Source organism: Eptatretus burgeri, chromosome 8, assembly GCF_056783735.1.
Source record: "Eptatretus burgeri isolate ZD-2024b chromosome 8, Ebu_testis_v1, whole genome shotgun sequence".
Lineage (NCBI taxonomy): Eukaryota > Metazoa > Chordata > Myxini > Myxiniformes > Myxinidae > Eptatretus > Eptatretus burgeri.
Window position 1 is genome coordinate 86,524,742 of NC_140968.1, and position 20,918 is coordinate 86,545,659.

The following is a 20,918-nucleotide window of genomic DNA, read 5'->3' on the forward strand; positions in this document are numbered from 1 at the left end:
TAAATACAAGTATGGAAGCAATTGATAGTATCTATGATTTGGATGATACTATTATTATCTCAAACTCCACTAAAAAAGAAGATTACTTCAAGGTAAATGCAATAACTGGAACAGACTGGAATACAAATGGTACAAAAAGTTTTGAAATAAATAATCAACAAACCTATTTGAATCTCTCCGAAAGTTTCTTGTTGTGTAAATTTAAATTCACTAAGGCTGGGAATAACACAAACGCTACACTTGTAAATGATTTCTTCTGGAAAATGTTTGATAGTGTGCGATTGTATATTGGAACACAAGAAGTTGAAGCGGTTGATTATGTCTCTGCTGTATCTGAAATGATGAAATTTACACTCTATACATTCAGTGATAGAATGGGAAAGGGGTCTGTCGAAGGTTTTATTCCTGATATGTCAACGGGAACAAACACAGACCCTGGGTATACTCAAAGGAAAGGAATGTATAATGATGATACAAAAGCAGAAAATAGTTTTACTGTGGCAGTTCCTCTTAAAGGTATATTTGGATTTTGTGATTATGATAAAGTTCTGTATGGTCTTAAAATTAGATTTCAACTACAAAGGAATGATAATGAAAATAGATTGCTTTTTGGTGTTGGTAATGCTTTTGGTGATCAGAATAAATTTGTAATTGAGGAGATGAGTTGGTATATCAGTGAATATACTCCTAATCTTAAAACAGAAGAGATGTTGAATCGAAGACTTAACTCAAAAAACCACTCAGTGTATCATACCTCAAAAGAAGATGTCAACACGTTAAACTCAATCAAACTACTTACACGTGGAATTTGGGTGTTCTGGAAGGAAAGCCACGATATCTGTGGATGATTTTTAAAAAGCCAGATGGTGATACTGCGACTGATAAGAATAATGCATTGAGTGATAATGCTAAGGTGAAACAACTTCGCGTTTCTCTAGATGGAACATTTTATCCACAAGATAGATTGGAAATTAATTGGGAAAAAAATGATTTTGCTGAAGCATACAAGTCTTACCAAAAGGTGTGTGAAAGTAATGGAAATAAAGAACCTATTTTGGATATGACAGCATTTAAAAGTTTGTATACAATCTATACGTTTGACCTGAGCGCTCAAAAAGAAACTATAAAGTCTAATCGAGTGGATACTTCCCTATACATTGAAAGAGGAGAGAGTGAAGAAGTTGATACATATTGTTTGCTTTTGGAAGAAACAGAATTGCAGATTAATACAGATAATGGTGTGATGATTAGTCTCACATAATTTTTTGTTAAATAAATGAGTGGCAAAGTACCAACTGGGGTATATGTTAATCAAATCAATCTTCATAAACTATCATCTTGTGTTCAAAATCAAAAGCCTTGTACGATTAACGTTAATACAATTCAGAGAAAAGGAGCAGTAAGAATTGATGTTTTGCTCACAAGAGAACAGGTTAAAATCTTGAATGACACTGGCTCACTTAAAATTAAAATGACAAAACCAATGTTAAAAAATATTCAATAAGAGAGACGAGTGGAGGATTTCTCCCATTTCTAATTCCTTTATTTGCTGGTTTAAGTGCGGTTGGAGCATTGACGGGTGGTATTTCAACAGCGGTCAAAACTGCCAACGAAAGGAAGGCTCAACTCCAGGCTCAAAAGAATTGGAAAGACATAACAAAGAGTTGGAGAAACAAATTAGTGGAAGTGGTGTAATTGTAGATTTTGCTGAAAAACTTGAAGGTCTGCCTGATAAAGCGAGATTGTTAGTTGGAGATATGCTTTCTTCTATAGCACAAGCAGGTGTAAAATTAACGAAAAGAGGTAATGGATTATATCTTTCTAATAAATAAATGAGCATTGATGAGTGGTTGAAAGAATTTGGAAAGAATACAACATCAAATTTACAACTTGCCAAATATTGTAAGAAATTAAAAATTCATAATGTGGTTATTTGTATGAGAGATGAATTAACAAATGTGTTGAAACATACAAAGAATATTATTATGAACTTAGAAGATAATGATGGGAACGGTTCTCATTGGGTTTGTATTTTTAATAGTCAAGACAAATATTATTTTGATAGTTTTGGTCTTCCACCACCTGTTGAAGTCATAAAATTCTTACAGAATGGTGTTTATCAAACATTTCAAGTCCAAGAATTAAATTCCAAGTGTTGTGGTCAATTATGTCTATATGTGTTATTTCAACTCAACAAAAATAAAAAATTTTATGATATTATTTTTAATCTAATATAAATGACTTATGTTGGTAAAGATGGTTCTATCTTTGGTGTATCTCAAGAACTGGATATTGATTTATCAAATTATTATACAAAGGCACAGGCTGAACGATATAAATATAATATAAACAAAAATATTAACATGAAAAATGCTTATAAATTAAAAAATTATCCAAGCCCGACTGACGCGAATGACTTGGTGAGATTAAGCGATTTATCACAATATATATACTTAAATAAAACGGCTGTGTATTCTAAAGATACAGAAGTGTTGATATTATCTCCAGGTCATACAGAATTCACAGTTCGAATTAAAATAAATTTTTATAAAGAAGGGCGTATCGTTTGTATGAGAATAGAACAATGGGGGTATGATATGAATGATTTAGGGTATAATTGGTCATTTAAAATTAACCTCGAAGACCTGGAACAATTAAATCAGTCTCGTAAGGAAGAATATTATCCACTTGGTATCGAGAATGAGTTTTGTGGAGCCACGATTAGTAAACAACAAATAAAAGAATTTAATAAGGGTAAATATAATAATGGTTTTGCCCTTGTTTATCTCATGAAAACAGAAAAAACAGGATTATATATAATAAGTAAGGAAATACAAAATGATTTAACTATGGGAAGATGGGGAGGTGTTTCGTGCCATAATATTATTCTAACATATATTTCTAATACATAAATGACAGCAAGAAGGCTTCAAGAAAATTATCATTTCTGTGTCCAAGCATACCTTCAAGAAAAGGGTATTCGGTATTTTAATAAATATGTTCTACAACATAAGAATGAGGTATTTTCAATAAAAGATTGGCATTATGCTGATGTTGATAAACCAACAACTTTAGATTTAATTAGAATGTTAAATAATGAAAAAATTATAAGGTTAAGAAAAGGTAAGGCTCTTTTAGAAATTCAAAAGAAATTTTATTGGTTTCCTGTTGTAAAAAAAATTATTTTGGATACAGGAATAACAAGAAATCCTGATGAATATATGTATAATATTCTATGGGGTGTAAACGATTCAAGTATAGTAAGGGATGAGGAAGGAGTTGAAGAAGAGAGGGAAGAGGAGGAAAAGGAGAAGGAGGAAAGAGAGAAGAGAGAGAGGGAGGAAAGAGAGAGAATGAATAAATATCAAAATATGGAAACCAGTGAGATTCAAAAAAGAATAGAGGTATTAAAGAAATTAACTTATCTCACCAGGGAGGAATACAAAGAATTAAAAAGTCTATTTGCAATACTTTCGACAAGACTATCGACATCGAGAAGACATGTATTTTAATTCAAGTTTTTTCTTAAATAAATGGAGGAGAGAGTGAAGGCATTTCTAAGGATTCTTTATGTTTTAAAAATTAAGATTCAAATGTGCATGTTGGAAACTAAAAAGGTTTTTGCACTCTGCAGGAATTTTTCTCATAAATAAATGAGTTATTGTCTCAAATGTAAAAAGAAAACTAATACTAAAAATATTTCATATATTAAAAGTAAAAATAACAGGGTTATACAAAAAGGTATATGTTCGGTGTGTGGTTCAAAAAAAAATCAATTTATCTCCAAACACAAACTCGGAGGAGATATACAAAAGTTTTTATCAGGAAGTAAATTTACAACTACTGGAATACCAGGGGAATTACATCTTCCAGGTTATTCTTTCTGTGGTCCAGGCACAAACTTAGATAAAAGATTAGATGAGGCAGACAATCCTAAATCCTGGAGTAAACCAATCAATAGAGTTGATGAAGTGTGCATGAGACACGATATTGATTATGGGAATACCACAACGTTGGAAGAAAAGCATGAAGCCGATAGAGAAATGTTGTATAATTTGTCTCTGATACAAAATCCAACCTTGAGAGAAAAAGTTGATAGGTTCATCGTGAAGAAGATGATTAGTGCTAAATTGAAACTTGGACTTGGAAATTCAAAAAACTTATAGGCTCTAATGATGCCATTAAGACTGAAGAGCAATTAGCTGATGAATTACATAAACCAATATTCACAAAGTTTCAGAGAAGGAAAGTTTATTCCAAGGAAGTTGATTATATCTGGTCTGCTGATTTGATTGAACTCAATAATGATAAGGGGTACAAGTATGCTTTAACCGTTATTGATTTGAGGAGTAGATATGCGTGGGTTGTCCCTTTAAAAAACAAAACAGGTAATACTCTTATGTTAGCTTTTCAACAGATATTTAATAAAAGTAAGAGAAAACCTAAAAAATTGTGGACTGATGAGGGTAGAGAGTTTTATAACAAGACATTTATGAATTTTCTAAAAAATAACAGTATTACATTATACAGTACCTTTAATGAAGGGAAGGCAGTTGTTGTTGAACGTTTTAATCGTACCTTAAAAGAGAGACTATATAAAAAATTCACACAACTCGGTTCACAACAATGGTCATCTTTTATTCAGGATATTGTGGATAAGTATAATGACACGATTCACACGTCAACGAATATGAAGCCATCAGAAACATTTACAAAATTAAAATATGAAAAAGAGATTAATGTCAGAAAACCTAAGTTCAAAGTTGGTGATATCGTAAGAATATATAGGTGGAAATCTCATTTTGAAAAGGGTTTTACTGAACGATGGACGAAAGAACTTTTTAAAATTGTTGATGTAATAGATACAGTTCCTTGGACTTATAAAATATATGATTTGGAAGGGGAAGAGATTTTAGGTTCATTTTATTCACAGGAATTACAAAAGACAAAACTAAGCAGATAATACACCTTTGTGGACACTAGAGGGACAAGTCCGAGGTGTATTACAGTATATAATGTGTGTCAAGGGGGACGTTCTTAGATCTGTGAACCCCAAACACAGAATCCTCAACTGAATAGTCAAGGCTTAACTTTTGTTTGTGTGTGTGTGTGTGTGTGTGCAATGGGAGCAATAGGTTGGCGCTTCACTCCCTCCTACTATACACCGTTGTGGACACTCGAGGGCCAAGTCCGAGGTGTATAACAGTATATAATGTGTGTCAAGGGGGACGTTCTTAGATCTGTGAACCCCAAACACAGAATCCTCAACTGAATAGTCAAGGCTTAACTTTTGTTTGTTGATGTGTATGTGTGTGTGTGTCCCAACCCTCACATTCAAAATCTCAACCCCAACCCTCACATTCAAAATCTCAACCCCAACTCAATCCTCACCCAACACAGTCTTTTTCAAAATGAGATTTCCACCTATATATATATATTTTTACGTTTTTTTTTTTTTCTTCTTCCAATTCTGTCTTTTAAGGCTTTCAGGTTTGATGACGTAAAAAGGGGGAGTAAGCCTGCACTTTCTTCCCAGAACTTTCTTGATCTTGCTCCCATCAAGCACCATCCGACAAAGAACTACATCGATAGGTTTAGATCCCAAAGAGTGATAGCAACTCCAAAAGTCTCCAAAATATAAATAAATAAAATAATAATAATAATAAATAAACAAATAAATAAATAAAAGCCCCCAAAAAAGTTTCAAGTGTCCAACATAAACCCAACTTTCCAAGTCTTCAAGGTATAACCACATTCCCGTTGAGTTTCCAAGATATGTATCACATTGTGAGTTATCAATCCAGAACCCACATTTCAAGTATTCAAAGTAAAACCAACTTACAAAGTCTCTTAAGGATAACTCATTTACTGATTTTTTCAAAATTTGTGAGTCTCCAAGGTAGGCCCCATATTTAGAACCATCTTGGCAGAACCCTTTTCCTGAGTCTCCAAGGTAGTTATTTAAACCATCAAGGCAGAACTCATTTACTGATTTTTTCAAAATTTGTGAGTCTCCAAGGTAAAACTTGTATTCTGGCTCATCAACGTATAACTTGTTCAGTGGGTATTGTCTTGATAACTCACAATGAGTACTATTGCTGTAAAACTCTTTTTCAGGATTTTGCTGGTCTCCAAGGTATAACTCTTTGGTTGGGTCATCAAGGACGAACTCGTTCTGTGGGTCTTGGTCGCTCATAAGGTCTTCAACCAAGCCAACAATTTCGCCCCAAGTTGTAGCAAAAGCAGTATTTTCATTTCGTATTTCAGACACAATTTCCTGTGAGAGAAAATAATAATGTATTAATTAAGTTATTTAATTATTAAATGAGTATGCTTCAATCAAAGTTTGAAAATAGGAAAATAAAAAATCTTACCTCAATAGATAAGAGGTTTGAATCCAGTTCATCAACTTGAAGGTTTAGTTCCATAGAAGACAGAGAGTTCCAAGGAACACCAAAGTCATCCCACTCAAGGTCTTCAACCAAGCCAACAATTTCCCCCAAGTTGTAGCAAAAGCAGTATTTTCATTTCGTATTTCAGACACAATTTCCTGTGAGAGAAAATAATAATGTATTAATTAAGTTATTTAATTATTAAATGAGTATGCTTCAATCAAAGTTTGAAAATAGGAAAATAAAAAATCTTACCTCAATAGATAAGAGGTTTGAATCCAGTTCATCAACTTGAAGGTTTAGTTCCATAGAAGACAGACAGTTCGAGACAAGCACACAGAACACCATTGCCAGCAAGAACAAATGTTTAAAATGGAGCCTGGGTTTGAAGCTTTTATAGAGAAAGACTGGTGGGTGTGGTTTCCTTTGGAAATTCCCTGGGCAAGCCTAGGCAAGCCTTCATTGGGAAATTTTTCAAAAACCATAACATCCTGTAATTTTCTAGTGATTTCTTTGTGAGTCAGAGATGAACTGGAAATGATGTAAGAGTGGGCGGGGCTTAGCAAAAGTAGGCGGAGCTTAGGAAAAGTAGGCGTGGCTTAGAAAAATACCTTATGAAAAGTGGGCGGAGCTTAGCAAAAGTGGGCGGGGCTTAGGAAAAGTGGGCGTGGCTTAGAAAAAATACCTCATGAAAAGTGGGCGGAGTTTAGCAAAAGTGGGCGGGGCTTAAAGAAAAGTGGGCGGGGCTTAACAAAAAATAACCTGTGGCTCAGGAGGTGGTCAGATGAGAGCATTAAGAGGTTTATCATTTCGTAATGGCACAAAAGGGGTATCTTCAAAAATATAAAGATTCAAATGTTTTGTTTATCAATATTTTAGATGGGGATTATTGTGCAAAGAAAATTAAACTATTGAAGGAATTTGAGAATGAACAAATCTTTATAGGTTCAATGAGTGAGCTGTTCAACCCCCAGGTGTTCAATTCAATGAGGTTCAACCTCCAAGTTAAAAGGGGAGACAAATAAATATACCTTGGGATAAAAAGGGGATTTATTTTTTGGGAAAAAAAATATGAATCGCTGAAAATCCCCCATTCATTTACATGGGGAAAAGTGAGCCAGAATCAGTATTCTTACCCTACTCCTGTGGTCAGTATTGAGGAACTGAGCACTCCGGTAGACCCTGCAGTTCTGGATCATCCTCCAACGACCGTCAATGAGGACATGGTCAATCTCCTTTGCCACACCGCCAGCGTTGGAATACCAAGTCCAGCGATGAGCTTGCGGGCGCTGAAACCATGAACCAGCCACCCTAAGTCCATGACTTCTTGCAAAGTCAAGGAACTTAGTGCTATTCTGGTTCATAGTTCCTGACCCATGGGGACCAACACACACCTCATAACCATCCCTATCAGTTCCAGTTGATGCATTGAAATCCCCCAAGACTAGAAGTGTATCTCGTCTGGGGCACTGATCAACCACAGACTCGAGTGTGGCGTTGAATGCATCCTTCACGGTAAGATCACTCGCCTCAGTCGGAGCATAAATAGAGACCAGGGAAATGACACCTAAGGAGTGACGAATCCTTAATCTCATAATACGCTCGTTGACCGGTGTTACCTCAATTATCATTGGGGTCAGCTTATTGGACACAGCGACAGCAACTCCTTGGGTATGGTAACCATCAGAGCGACCAGACCAATAGTAGGTGTAACCACCCACCATTATCTCGCCGCAATCCGGTCTCCGAACCTCAGAGAGAGCTGCAATCCCGATGTCCAAACGCTTGAGCTCAGATGATAACAGAGACAGGTGATCATCCTCTCTTAGGGATAGGACATTCCAGGCACCCACCCGAAGGGACCGCCTCAGGTTAACCCAAGGAGACCGCCGTCTGGTGGACGACACCTCAGCACCACTCCGACACACTCTCCCGCAATCTGACCCAGGGATGTTACCCCGTGGTTTCCCTCCTATCAAAGATTGGGGGTCCCGAAGGCTTTGCCCCAATCCCATCATCCGGTGAGCTGCCCTGCGAAGGGAAGCTGCACAGGAGGTACTCCCACGGAGTGGGTTTTCAGATTTTTTTGCGTTTTTGCGTTTTGCGGAATGAAGCGTTTTACGGTGGCTGGAGTGCAAATCCTGCCACCAACCTCCTAATAAGAAGTGACCCAACTGCAGGAGGACGTCCGCAGACACAGTTGGGCACTAGATATGGATGGCCGTTGGCTCACAAGGAGCTCCTCCGCCCTTTGACAGGTTTTGTTTTTAATCCTGCTGGGTGTCCATATCCAAACACCCTCCTCACCAGAAAACCTGGTGGGGGAGACGGTTTAGTCGCCGACAACCCGACCATGGAACAGGTTTGTACAGGTTTACATGGTACCTGTAGCAGGTCACAGATCGAACCTGACCTGACCTGAAATTGACGTTATCCGGTGACCTTGACCCCGTGACCGAGTGCTCCCCCTCTAGTTATAACTGTCGCCACCTTGCACATTACAACATTGCACATATTTATGTTTTTACATGAGTTTTTGCTGGTGGTGGCCATATTCCAAGTTTCTGCCCAAATAAGGAACAATTGAATATGAGGCCTGATCAGCCAGTTTGTTCAACATTTCGGCCAAACCTCTCCCTCAGCTGACCCCACAGGAATAATTGGTGACATTGAAGAAGGTGTGTGTGTGTGTGTGTGTGTGTGTGTGTGTGTGTGTGTGTGTGTGTGTGTGTGTGTGTGTGTGTGTGTGTGTGTGTGTGTGTGTGAGTGTGCGCGCGCGCATACTATGACCTTTTATGGTCCTAATTATTCCCATTAACTTCTTGTGGGATCGGCCAGGGAAAGCTTTTGGGCCAAGTCTTTTTGGAACTTGATGGCTGGACCTGACATTTAACTTAATGTGATTAACGTAGAAATTTGTAGTTTGTTCAAGATTCAGGTGATAATTTGCCTACTATTCATGAAAGACACTGTGGGGACGTACACCAGATACTGCTAGTTTGTGGGTGGTTAACCTCCGAGGGTTGGCACACTTTGTGATGCAATAGAGATGTGAACAGGTTGTATGGGCAAAAGTGCCTTTTCACACATTTGCATTTCCTGCTATTACTTTGTAAGAACTTAGGCATTAAAAAACAAGTGTTGCAATAGGCCTAGTTGTTTAAACGGCTTCAGGCTTGGCTCATGTTGCAAATAAACGTCAGTTTGCCTCTCATATCTTAAACTTATAACATATTCACTGTTATAAACTTCAAATTATTCATATAATGAAGACAAAGATCCCATCTCTGCCCTCTCTCCAGTAAGGTTTCTAACAGTCCATGGGAAATTGTAGGGAAGACCATAGTATTATTAACCCCCTTTAGGACTTCAAAATTCCAACTTGTTAATGTTTAATGAATGTAAATGCAGACAAGGAAGCAATGGAATATGGAACCAAAAATGAAATGTTACATTGCATCACATAACGAAAGAGGATTAGATGAATAATGTATAAGATGTAATTATTTGGAGAACCTCGGCCCAGGTGCTTTTGATCCAGGGGGTTCTCATAAACTGACGATCTCCTGCCAAGTTCTTCGTGAATCACAATTTTCATTACAATACTTTCGTGTAATGTAAATCCACCCAGGTCATGGTGACTTCATTCTGCCTGACACAACTAGTTGTGACTCGGTGTGATACTATATCGTGTCTTCATTCAGCAATTAAAGTGTGGCATGACATTTAAGCAGAACTTGACTGTTACAAATTAAAGCAAGCAGGAAATGGCACAAGTTTTGTTAGTGTGCTTTTTTTCATTCCGAATTTGTATTGGAAAACCTGCAAACATGACTTTTCAATGACATTTATTAAAACAACGGGATTAAGACTGATCTGTTTTCTGTTGTCACATCTCAGAGATTGGATTTAGACCTGAACTAAAATTTAACTGGCTTTTTGTTGTCACCAAACCAACTCATCCACCAAGTTTCGTCCTAATCCATCCCTAACTTTTTGAGATATCGTGCTACACTGAAAATCGTTTTAGCCCTACCAATCAATGGTGAATAATCACTTTAAAAACTCTCGGATACAGAATCAGATCTTTACCAAAATCGAATAATTATTCAAAATTTAATCAATTCGTCCTTGTCACACACCCAACCTGCCCACCAAGATTTGTCTGAATCTGTCTGCAACTTTTTGAGATATTCTGCTCTACAGTATGTCATTTTTGACTCCATATCTCAATGGTGAAAAATCATTCAAAAAATTCTCGGATCCAGCTCCGGAACTGCATCTTCACCAAAACCTAATCATTTTGGAGGTGTCACATATCCAAGCTCTCCAACACATTTTGTATGAATCCGTCCACAACTTTTTGAGATATCCTGTTCTTAAACAGAAAGACAGACAGACAGACAGGGGTGAAAACATAACCCCCATCCACCTTCGGTTCTTTCTTGTTACATACATATCCACCTTCCTTATCTTCATGTTACATATTTCAGTTCTTCCTTGTTACATACGCATTGTTGTACAATACCCACAAGGCATGCCAAAGTAATTGCTTGGGGGTTAAAAGGAATAATTTACAGTTCCAATGACATCCATGCATTTGTGGGACTAGGACGCATGGGTGGATTGAACAAAAATTTCAAATGATAATCAGGACAAGATTCTTGTGTATTGCTGGCCAAACTTTTTTTTACACTGATCTTATGCTCATGGCAAAGTTTTCCTGCAAATAAAATGCAGGACAGAGACGTTAGTTGACATAATTGTACATTTACATAAACTGCAAGGACATTAGCAGACAATAGACAAACACAAACGGGATGTAGAATTTGAACGTGAGTTCACATCCAAATCATGAGCCACGGATTTAGTTGGGAACACTACTAACAGCCCAATCTGAACCAAAAATGTTACTTTGATTTTATGGATGAAAAATGGGTGAGGGGAAGAATGACAGAGAACATGGGAGAATGACAAAGGGTGTGAAAAAACAATTGATACAAGCTCAAGTACAGCGAGAACAGGGCTGAAAGAGCAGTAAGGATAAACCGGGGATGAAAGATAAATGGAACAAACAAGACGTCATGCAAAGCACGATACTTGCAAAACCCATAAAACAACTTTGACCTAAAAATTATTGGTAGTTTAATTCAATGACCAAATATGCAACTCCTCTTCAAATTTCAAGTCAATGGGATGAAAAGTGACAATTTTAGAAATTTGGCCATTGTTGACCTTTTGGTCTCTGTTGACCTCAAAAATAATTGGTTGTTGAATTCAATGAGTGACTTGAAATATAAATCTTCTTCAAATTTAAAGTTAATTGGATGAAAATTGAGGATTTTAGAAATACCACCTGAGTTGTTGACCTTTGGCTTATGTTGACCTTTTGACCGATGTTGACCTCAAAAATAATTGGTGGTTGAATTCAATGATCTGAAATATAAATTCTCTTCCAATTCTAAGTCAATCAGATGAAAATTGAGGATTTATGAAATACGACCTAAGTTGTTGACCTTTGGCTCATGTCGACCTTTTGGTCCATATTGATCTCAGAAACAATTAGCTGGTTGAATTCAGTGACCTGAAATATAAATCTTTAAATTTCAAGTCAATCGGATGAAAATTGAAGATTTTATAAATGTCACCTCAGATGTTGACCTTATGGAGGAGGTTGAACTCAAAAATAATTGGTGGTTGAATTCTGTAAGCTCACATGAAAATCCTGTTCAACATTCAAGTCAATCGGATGAAAAATTACGATTACCTTTGACCATTGACTTCAAAATCAATTGGCTTGTCAGTTGAGATAACCTCAACAATTTGGTAAAGTTTCATGACTATTGGTTTAGCATTGTAACCTGGAGGCGATTGACAGACAGACAGAGAATAACAAAACTGATTAACCAATATACTTGAAAAATCTTTGATTTTGAAAGTAATAAACGGAAATGTGGATGGAATGTGCGTGAGAACACACAATGACTGATAAAGTTAGGGGTGCAGTTGGGAAGGTTAATGAGGGTAAGAAAGATCATGAGTATGCATTGGGGAGGACATGAAGAGGAGGTGAATAGTTGTATTGAAGTGCAGGAGGGAAGAATGGGATTGAACATACAGAGGAAGTTGGTCCCACGGGGTCAGGTCAGGTATGGGAGCTTGGACCAGAGCAGCGTGTTGTGCGTCCACTTTCTGCCGGTACACCAGGGGCCTCCGTCTGGCCATCCCTCAGGCAGATGCCTGGCCCATCCCCGTATCCTTGAGATGCTGATCAACCTGCTGCAACCACGAGGCACGTGGTCAGCCCATTGTCCTCTTACGCTCGCAAGACTCCCTTCCTGAGAGACTCGGTTGAGCAGGATCAGCGTCAGGAAAACGAGCCACATATTCATACAGATTTGAATCTTTCTCAGCAACCGCTCATTGGACACAAAGTCCGACCAGCGAAAGCCAAGGATTCTCCGAAGAGACCTGGTACCAAAGGAATTAAGTCTCCATCTCAGATCCCTGGTTAGAGCCAAGTCTCGCATCCATAGAGCAAGACTGGAAGCACCAAGGACCTGAAGACTCGGACTTTTGTCCTCCCACACAGGTACCAGCAGCGCCGCACCCCATGACCAAGTGAATCCATGACTCCCCAGGCCCGACCCAGACATCTGTTAACCTCAGCAGAGATAGGAATATTACTGCCAAGGTAAATGAATCTCTCCTGACCTCTACATCCTCACCACAAACAGGTACAGATAGGATAGCAGCATCCAAGATGTCACTGAAAGCCTGGATCTTAGTTTTGGCCCAGGAAACCCGTAATCCCAGTTGCTCAGACTCCTCATTCAGCACCGCGAGGGTCCCCAAAATGATATCCCGAGTCTCCGCAAAGATGACTGCATCATCTGCGAAATCAAGGTCAGAGATCTTGACATTCCCAAACGATGCACCGCAGCTTGATCTCTCTGACATCCTCCCCAGAATCCAGTAGATACAAATGCAGAAAAGTGTGAGGGCCAGCACACACCTCTGACGAACTCCAGTAACAACTGGAAATAAGTCAGAGATGGTACCACCACATCTCACAGCACTCTCGGTACCAGAGTATAGTTCACACATCAGATTGATCAGTTTTGGTGGCACCCCACGAAGACCAAGAATCCTTCAGATGGGCATCCAGATTCACTGAATCAAACAATTGACTGAGATCAACAGAGGCTGCAAGCAGCCCCTGCCAAAACTCTCATCTATTTGCATTCAGTGAGGACCCGAAGAGCAAGGATACGGTCAATCATTGACCTCTTTGGTGTAAAGCCTGACTGCTCTGGACGCTGGTGCTTAAGAAGATGGTGGCAAACCCTATAAAGAACTATCCGAACAAAGACCTTGCCTGGCACTGAGAGCAGCGTCACCCCTCGGTAGTTGTTGCAGTCTTGGCGATCACCCGTCCCTTTCCAGAGAGGAACAAAAAGGCCCCTCTTCCAATCTGTTGGGAGGATGCCTGGATTCCAGGCAGAGCACAGAACTGCATGCACGACACTAGTGCATTTCCACCAGCCTTGAGAAGTTCAGCATGGATGCCACAGATCCAAGGAGCTTTACTCTATTTAAACCGGGTCACCGCAGTCTGTGTTTCTACAAAGAAGGTGGAGCATAGTTGATTTGAGGGTCAGCAATTGGGATTGTAACACCCCTGACATCCAACTCAACAGCTGGTGGATTATCCTGGAACAGCCGCTCAAAGTAATTGGCACAGCGGGCCTTCACTTCAGACTCCTGTGTCAAGAGCTCACCACCCTCTGCTCCAACTGTTGTACACTGAGGGATGGGCATGGATGAATGCAATGTGCAAATTTCCCTGAAAGCAGGACGAGAATCACTTGACCACAGGTGATTCTCTACCCCCTCACAGATTCCTCGCACATAGGCCTCCTTGTCCACCCTTAGTGCACGTACAGTTTTCCGCCTCAGATCCCTGAACAGCTCAGCTCTGCCATTCAGCCTGGCCCTGTGACTCTGGTCAATGGTATCCAGTGTCCCTTGAGAGACAAAATTCTGCTTCGCCCTCCAGTGAGTTCCAAGACATCTAACGGCAACATCAAGGATGGTGGTTTTGATGGCACTCCACAACTCTTCAGGATCCCCCAAAGCACCCAGACCCCCCAAATCTCCACTCAGCCTGTTTGCAAACTCCTCAGCTACCCTCTCATCCTTGAGCTTGCCAAAATCCAGCCAAGGCTGGGATAGCACCATTCTCCTGGATTTAAGGTGCAACTTAAGAGTTCCCACAACAAGCCGGTGGTCAGTATTGCGGAACTGAGCACTCCGGTAGATCCTGTAGTTCTGGATCATCCTCCAGCAACCATCAACGTTCACACAGCCAATCTCGTTTGCCACACCACCAGCATTGGAATACCAAGTCCAGCGATGAGCCTGTGGGTGCTGAAACCATGAACTCGTTGATCCCACACGTGGGAGAAAAGAGGAGCAAATGAGTGGTGGTGAGCATTGGGCTTTGATTTTTGAAGTTTCATCAGAAATTGGTTACTGGAAATACACATGCACCCTGGGGAGACCTGGGGGGGGGGGTGAAGGAGGAGGGGGCAGAGCATGGAAATGGCATGAGGTACACATCAGACCAGAAAGGAATTTGTAGAATACGGAGGCCACCAATCTGTCTGTGATGTGGGAGCAACAGGCCCAGACATTCAGCTTCATCGTGGGAGGCTCCAATTATTTTGAGAGCCTTGTACTCCACGGCATCAAGACATGAATGGTGTTAGCCATGGGTGCCAGCCCAAAGGGGAGAACAGTACTCCATTTGGCTGTGCATGAAGGCCTTGTAGTTCTTTGGAAGTTCAGATTTGTCAAAGAACGTATTGACATTCTGCTGCTGTCTTTGGAAGCCAACTCTGATATATGGTTTTCCAAAGAGTGGTTGTGACTGATGTTGGCTTTGTCATCGTATTTGGAATTTTTTTTGATCAATGATAAAAAGGCATTTCTCAACCAAGGAAGTGCAAATGGGCCTTGCATGGCCATGCATTTGGGCCTTAGGGCCAAGGTACATAAATATTGTTTTGATTAGCTTTGCATTCTCCACGTAAAGCTTGTCAAAATCTCACACTTGAAACAGATGATGTTCTGGAGCAGTCAGAGGTAACTCCCATCCGACAATACTCGCCAGCACGACCGTGCACCATTTATTTGATCTCAACTTCACAAAGTTTTGTCCTTTTGTTTCAATGTTTTAAAAACCTTTTGGATGTAACAGATATCCAATATGAAAGCTTTAATACCCTGGCTTAAACCCTGCCACTTCTTGTTTGTTGCTCTTGTGAATGATTTCAAGAGATCGCTTTCTTGATGACAATTTGTAAATGTTCCCATTGCATTTACATTGTGATACAAATGCAAAAAAAATGACCAATGTGTAGGATGATGATTATTATTCAGGCTTTTGAAGCATCATCATTCCAAGTTAACTTTGGCACATATTGTACAAGAAATGCAGTCAGTATCTTGATTATTGTAAATGCTGATGGATTCCAGTTTAAACCCAAGTGTTAAGAAGGGATTTAAACTGTGCTGCTGCCATAGTTTCTTTTTATACCGGGCATACCGATTGCCGACCCATTGCTTTGCTGACGGATTTAATCAAAAGACAGCATGTTGTCAGATTTAGACAGCAAAAGACAGCAAAGGTGGCAGACAGCAAAAGACAGATTTAATCAAAAGACAAACAAAAGACAAAAGACTTCACAAACATTGCATATTTATTTGTGAATTTCAAAGAGGATGTAAAATGAAGTGAAGCACCGAAAAATGTATCTTTTATAACGTGTCGTTGTTGATGTTGATGCTGCTGTCATGGTGTCTGTGGTTGTTGTAATTGTTTGAGTTCTAATTCTCTGTACTTTTATATTTCTCTTGATTGCTTCGAGAAGGATTACTATATTATAAACGAGCAAATACCACCCATCGCTTCGATGACAGGAATACTGAGAGGGGATGAAAACATAATTGAGTGAGGGAGAGGGGTGGGGGAGGAGAGAGAGTGGTGGGGGCGGGGGTTGAGAAGGAGGAGGGGGGAAAGAGACAGGAGGGGGAGAGTGAGGAGGAGTAGGGGAATGGAAGGCAGCATGAGGTGAGAGGAAGGGAATGCAGACGTGTGGTGGAGCGTTAATTACGATTCGTACCATCTCATCAAAATGATTCTGCATAGAATAACAGTGAAGATTGAAACAAAATAATGTCTGAAATCTATTTACTACCTGTCGTACTATAAATACTTTCCAGAGACAAACACCGCGCGGACATGTCTGGAGATACACAGTCCGGAGACAAACACTGCCAGGACACAACCACCATCCAGACACGTGTGAAGATAACAACTATCCAGATACTGAGAGAGAGAGACAGAGACAGAGACAGAGACAGAGACAGAGACAGAGACAGAGACAGAGACAGAGACAGAGACAGAGACAGAGACAGAGACAGAGACAGATGTGAAAATGGTGCTGCACTGCATTAGGAGGGGTGGAGGGAGGATTGTAGAGAGAGAGGCGAGGCGAGGCTCGGCTCGGGAAGTTAGAGAGAATATGTTATGCTTTACGAACACACACACACACACACACACACACACACACACACACACACACACACACACACACACACACACACACACACACACACACACACACACACACACACACACACACATACACATACACATACACATACACATACACATACACATACACATACACATACACATACACATACACATACACACACACAGCCATTTATTGCTATATATTAGCAAATACAACCTGTCGCTTTGCTGACGAGATTATTGAGTGGGGTGGGGGGGGTGTAAGAAGGAGGGGAGAGGAGGGAGGGTATGGCGATGAAGAGGATGGAGGGGGAGCGAGGAGGAGGGATATTGATGTGGGGTGGGGAAGCAAGGAAGGAGGGCGAAGCGAGGAGAGGAGTGAAAAGGGAAGGCAGAGTGAGGGGAGCGCAAGTTAAGGCAGTATGAGGGAAGGGTCCGACCAGACATAACCACGATTTGGACAACAGGTATAATAAGGCGGGGTGCGGGGGAGAAAAAGAGGAAGGAGCGAGAGGGGTGGAAGAGCGAGGAGGGAGGGAGACCAATGAGGGGTGGGAGAGCGTTGAAGCAGAAGGGAGTGAGGAGGAGTCGGGGAGCGAGGAAGTGGGGCAAGGAGGAATAGAAAAGCATGGAGCGATGTGTAAATAGAACGTATAACAAATAACCGTAAAATGAATTACTTTTTCAGAAATGTTGTCTTGATTGGGGTTGGATGCAGGGCATATTGCCTGTGACAGCTATATTCAGGTGTCACAGGCTGTCCAGTTGAGGTTGAAAGCATAGAAGGTGAAATGGAGGCTGATTCACCTGGGATTAAAAAAAAAAAAAATTGAAAATGGAGACTTGAGTCGCTGCCTTCATTTTCTGTTCGTAGATCTCCTTGAAACATTTCAGGACATTATCCATCTCCCTATGCACTCTCGAACTTCTCAAACAGATGGAATCATGCTCATCATGAATGATTCACTCAGAATCGCTGAGTGCGAACCACTCGCTCAAGATGACGGAGCACGAACCGCTCACTCTGAATGACGGGGCAAGAACCACTCACTCTGAATGACGGGACAGGAAGCACTCACTCTGAATGACTGGGCATGAAACACTCCCTCTGAATGATGGCGCACTAACCACTTGTTGAGAATGACGGTGCACGAACCACTCGCTCTGAATGACGGGGCAGGAACCACTCACTCTGAATGACGGGGCAAGAACCACTCACTCTGAATGATGGGGCAGGAACCACTCACTCTGAATGATGGGGCAGGAACCACTCACTCTGAATGACGGGGCACGAACCACTCACTCTGAATGACGGGGCAAGAACCACTCACTCTGAATGATGGGGCAGGAACCACTCACTCTGAATGACGGGGCACGAACCACTCACTCTGAATGACGGGGCAAGAACCACTCACTCTGAATGATGGGACAGGAACCACGCGCTCTGAATGACGGGGCACGAACCACTCACTCTGAATTACGGGGCACTAACCACTCACTCTGAATGACTGGGCATGAAACACTCCCTCTGAATGATGGCGCAATAACCAATTGCTGAGAATGACGGTGCACGAACCACTCACTCTGAATGACTGTGCACGAACCACTCACTCTGAATGACTGTGCACGAACCACTCGCTCTGAATAACATGGCACAGCAAAAGCTTTCGTAGTGAATGAACGATTCGCTTGGAATGATGTAGCGTGGTTGTTCTTTGTTTCTTTTTGGTGTTTAATGGCGATTTCAGACATGCGAGGCTGTATATATGCCACACCCCTAAACACCTCGGATCTGGATACTGGAGGCTTGTATTGCTAGCCCCATTTCGTTAATGGATTTTAAAACTGATCAACAGAACTGGGGGTGCTTCTGACTCAGATGGCAAAATGCATTCTGCAGGCCTGACCACGAGATGCACATGACATGGACAGAATGCAGAAGACACGAGCTGGGCTCATCGTACTGAGGACAGAGAAAGAAAACATGAACCAAATCCTCAGGAACATTACACCGGTCACACAATCACATGGGGTGAAGCCCTATCCCGTGAAGTCAGAGATTGAGGGAACAATGCCCATGCATTGTTGTTGTTGTTATTGAATTAAATTCACGCTCCAACAAAAACGCTTCATCAGAACACCTTCTACCCCACAGCAATTGCGAACAGTACATCCTGTTTGGGACAGGAACTCCACCGCCATCTACTGTGGGGTGCTCGGCAAGTGGCTGAAGCACTCAAGCAAGCACACCAATTGAATGGTTGGCTGGCGATGCCCCAATGTCCAAACTATGTCAAAATTGGACAAGTCAACACTTTTTTTAGGAGTCGGAACTGCTGGTATTTTCAAATATGGAGCTTAAATTTTGTATCTTTGCTTAGTTTAAGAGATTCTCTCGGTTATTCCTTTGTGGAAATGAAATAAGGCAATTAACGCTGACGTCTCCGGGTGTTTACAAGCACTCCAATGTACCCAGCGATTTGTAGCTATGATGAAGAGGCATTCGAGAATGAGTGAAGAAAGTGGGAAAAAAACTTTCTCATTAAGAAATTGTTGTGGCCTGTTCCAAGTCAAGGCATGGTTGAGCAGGCCAAAAAAACATGGCGGCTTCAGACACCAGCGAGGTTACCCAGGAAACGGCTGAAGAACCCAGAGAGTGAGGTGGCCGAGGATCCCCAGAATAATGATATAATTAAAAAGGGCCGTTAATTATCTTCTAAAGGGGTGTTTTAATGAACCCAAACACCCAATTTTCACTCTTGCATTTCCTTGGTGTTTTCTCAGAATATATGCAAAGTTTTAGGCTGCTATGTCTTATGGTTTTGGAGTTATGGAGGAGACACACGGACATTTATTGGTATTGAAGACACACACACGGGGTGGGGGAGGGGGGGTGCAAATCCAGAAAACTGAAGTGTTTTATTTTCCCAGCAATGCAGTGTGTGCCCGGATCGGGGTGGGTCCTTGGGTATACCACCCCCCTGAAAATTTTCAAATAGGCTTCAATACAATCCTTTCCAGCATTATAGACTATTTGAGATTAGAATATCTCATGGGTTTTGCAAATTTTCAACTGTCTTATCAAGCTAAAAAAACAAACAATCCATCATCACATTCGCATCTGCATTTCTATTGTTAGATATAAAAAATTTTTGTCATACTTACTGTACGTTCATCAAAAGTTATTTATTATCCATGGTGGAGCCTGGTGTTTGCTTAATGGTTCGGTAAGATCTGGCTTAAGATCTTAGGGTCTTGAGTTAAAGGTCAAGTTCTTTCGTTGAATTAACACCAGGTGGGTTGACTCAGCCAGTCATCCTTCTGAGGTTGGAAAAATGAGTACCATCTTATAGTTACAAGTGGCACTGCATCAGTGGTACAGCTGTGCCTCCAGAAAATGATGCAGTCAAGCCTCCACAGGCTGCATACAAATAAATAAATATCATCCATGGTACATCCTTCATCCACAATAGTCTGCAATTTATATGTACTTGGGTAAATTTTGTGGTTGGGATGGGGCAATACAACTCAGGAAAGACATAGATACCTTCGAGAGGGTTCAGCACAGGGCTACAAGATTGATTCTGAGCCTAGCTCGACTTAGCTATGACGAGTGGCTCAAGGAGACAGGGCTTTATACACTAGAAAGGAGGTGGTTATGAGGAGATATGATAGAGATGTTTAAGATAATGAAAGGTACAGATAAAAATTACTTATTCAACAGAGTAGACAGTGATAGGACAAGGGGCCATAGCCTGAGAGTAAAGAACAGGAGAATTAAGATGATCGTAAGGCAGGGGACTTTTACTCAGAGAATAGTTAATGTATGGAATGGTCTCCCTGGAAAGGTAGTGGCAGCAGAAACAGTAGATAAGCTTAAATTTGAAGTAGGTAGATAGATAGATACCTGGAAGTTATGGAGA

At 40.7% G+C, this 20,918-nt stretch overlaps 1 protein-coding gene and 1 long non-coding RNA gene across 2 annotated transcripts in view; one reads left to right on the forward strand and one right to left on the reverse strand.

Annotated features, from left to right (window-relative positions):
• Positions 1–20,918, forward strand: part of LOC147022212 (voltage-dependent T-type calcium channel subunit alpha-1H-like) — a 481,200-nt gene that overhangs the window by 166,932 nt on the left and 293,350 nt on the right. The window lies entirely within an intron of this gene.
• LOC147022213 (uncharacterized) lies at positions 4,618–7,082 on the reverse strand. The gene is made up of 2 exons (XR_015061115.1): positions 6,375–7,082; positions 4,618–6,277 (listed from the first exon to the last, which is right to left on the reverse strand). It is a non-coding gene; the product is annotated as an uncharacterized LOC147022213 (long non-coding RNA).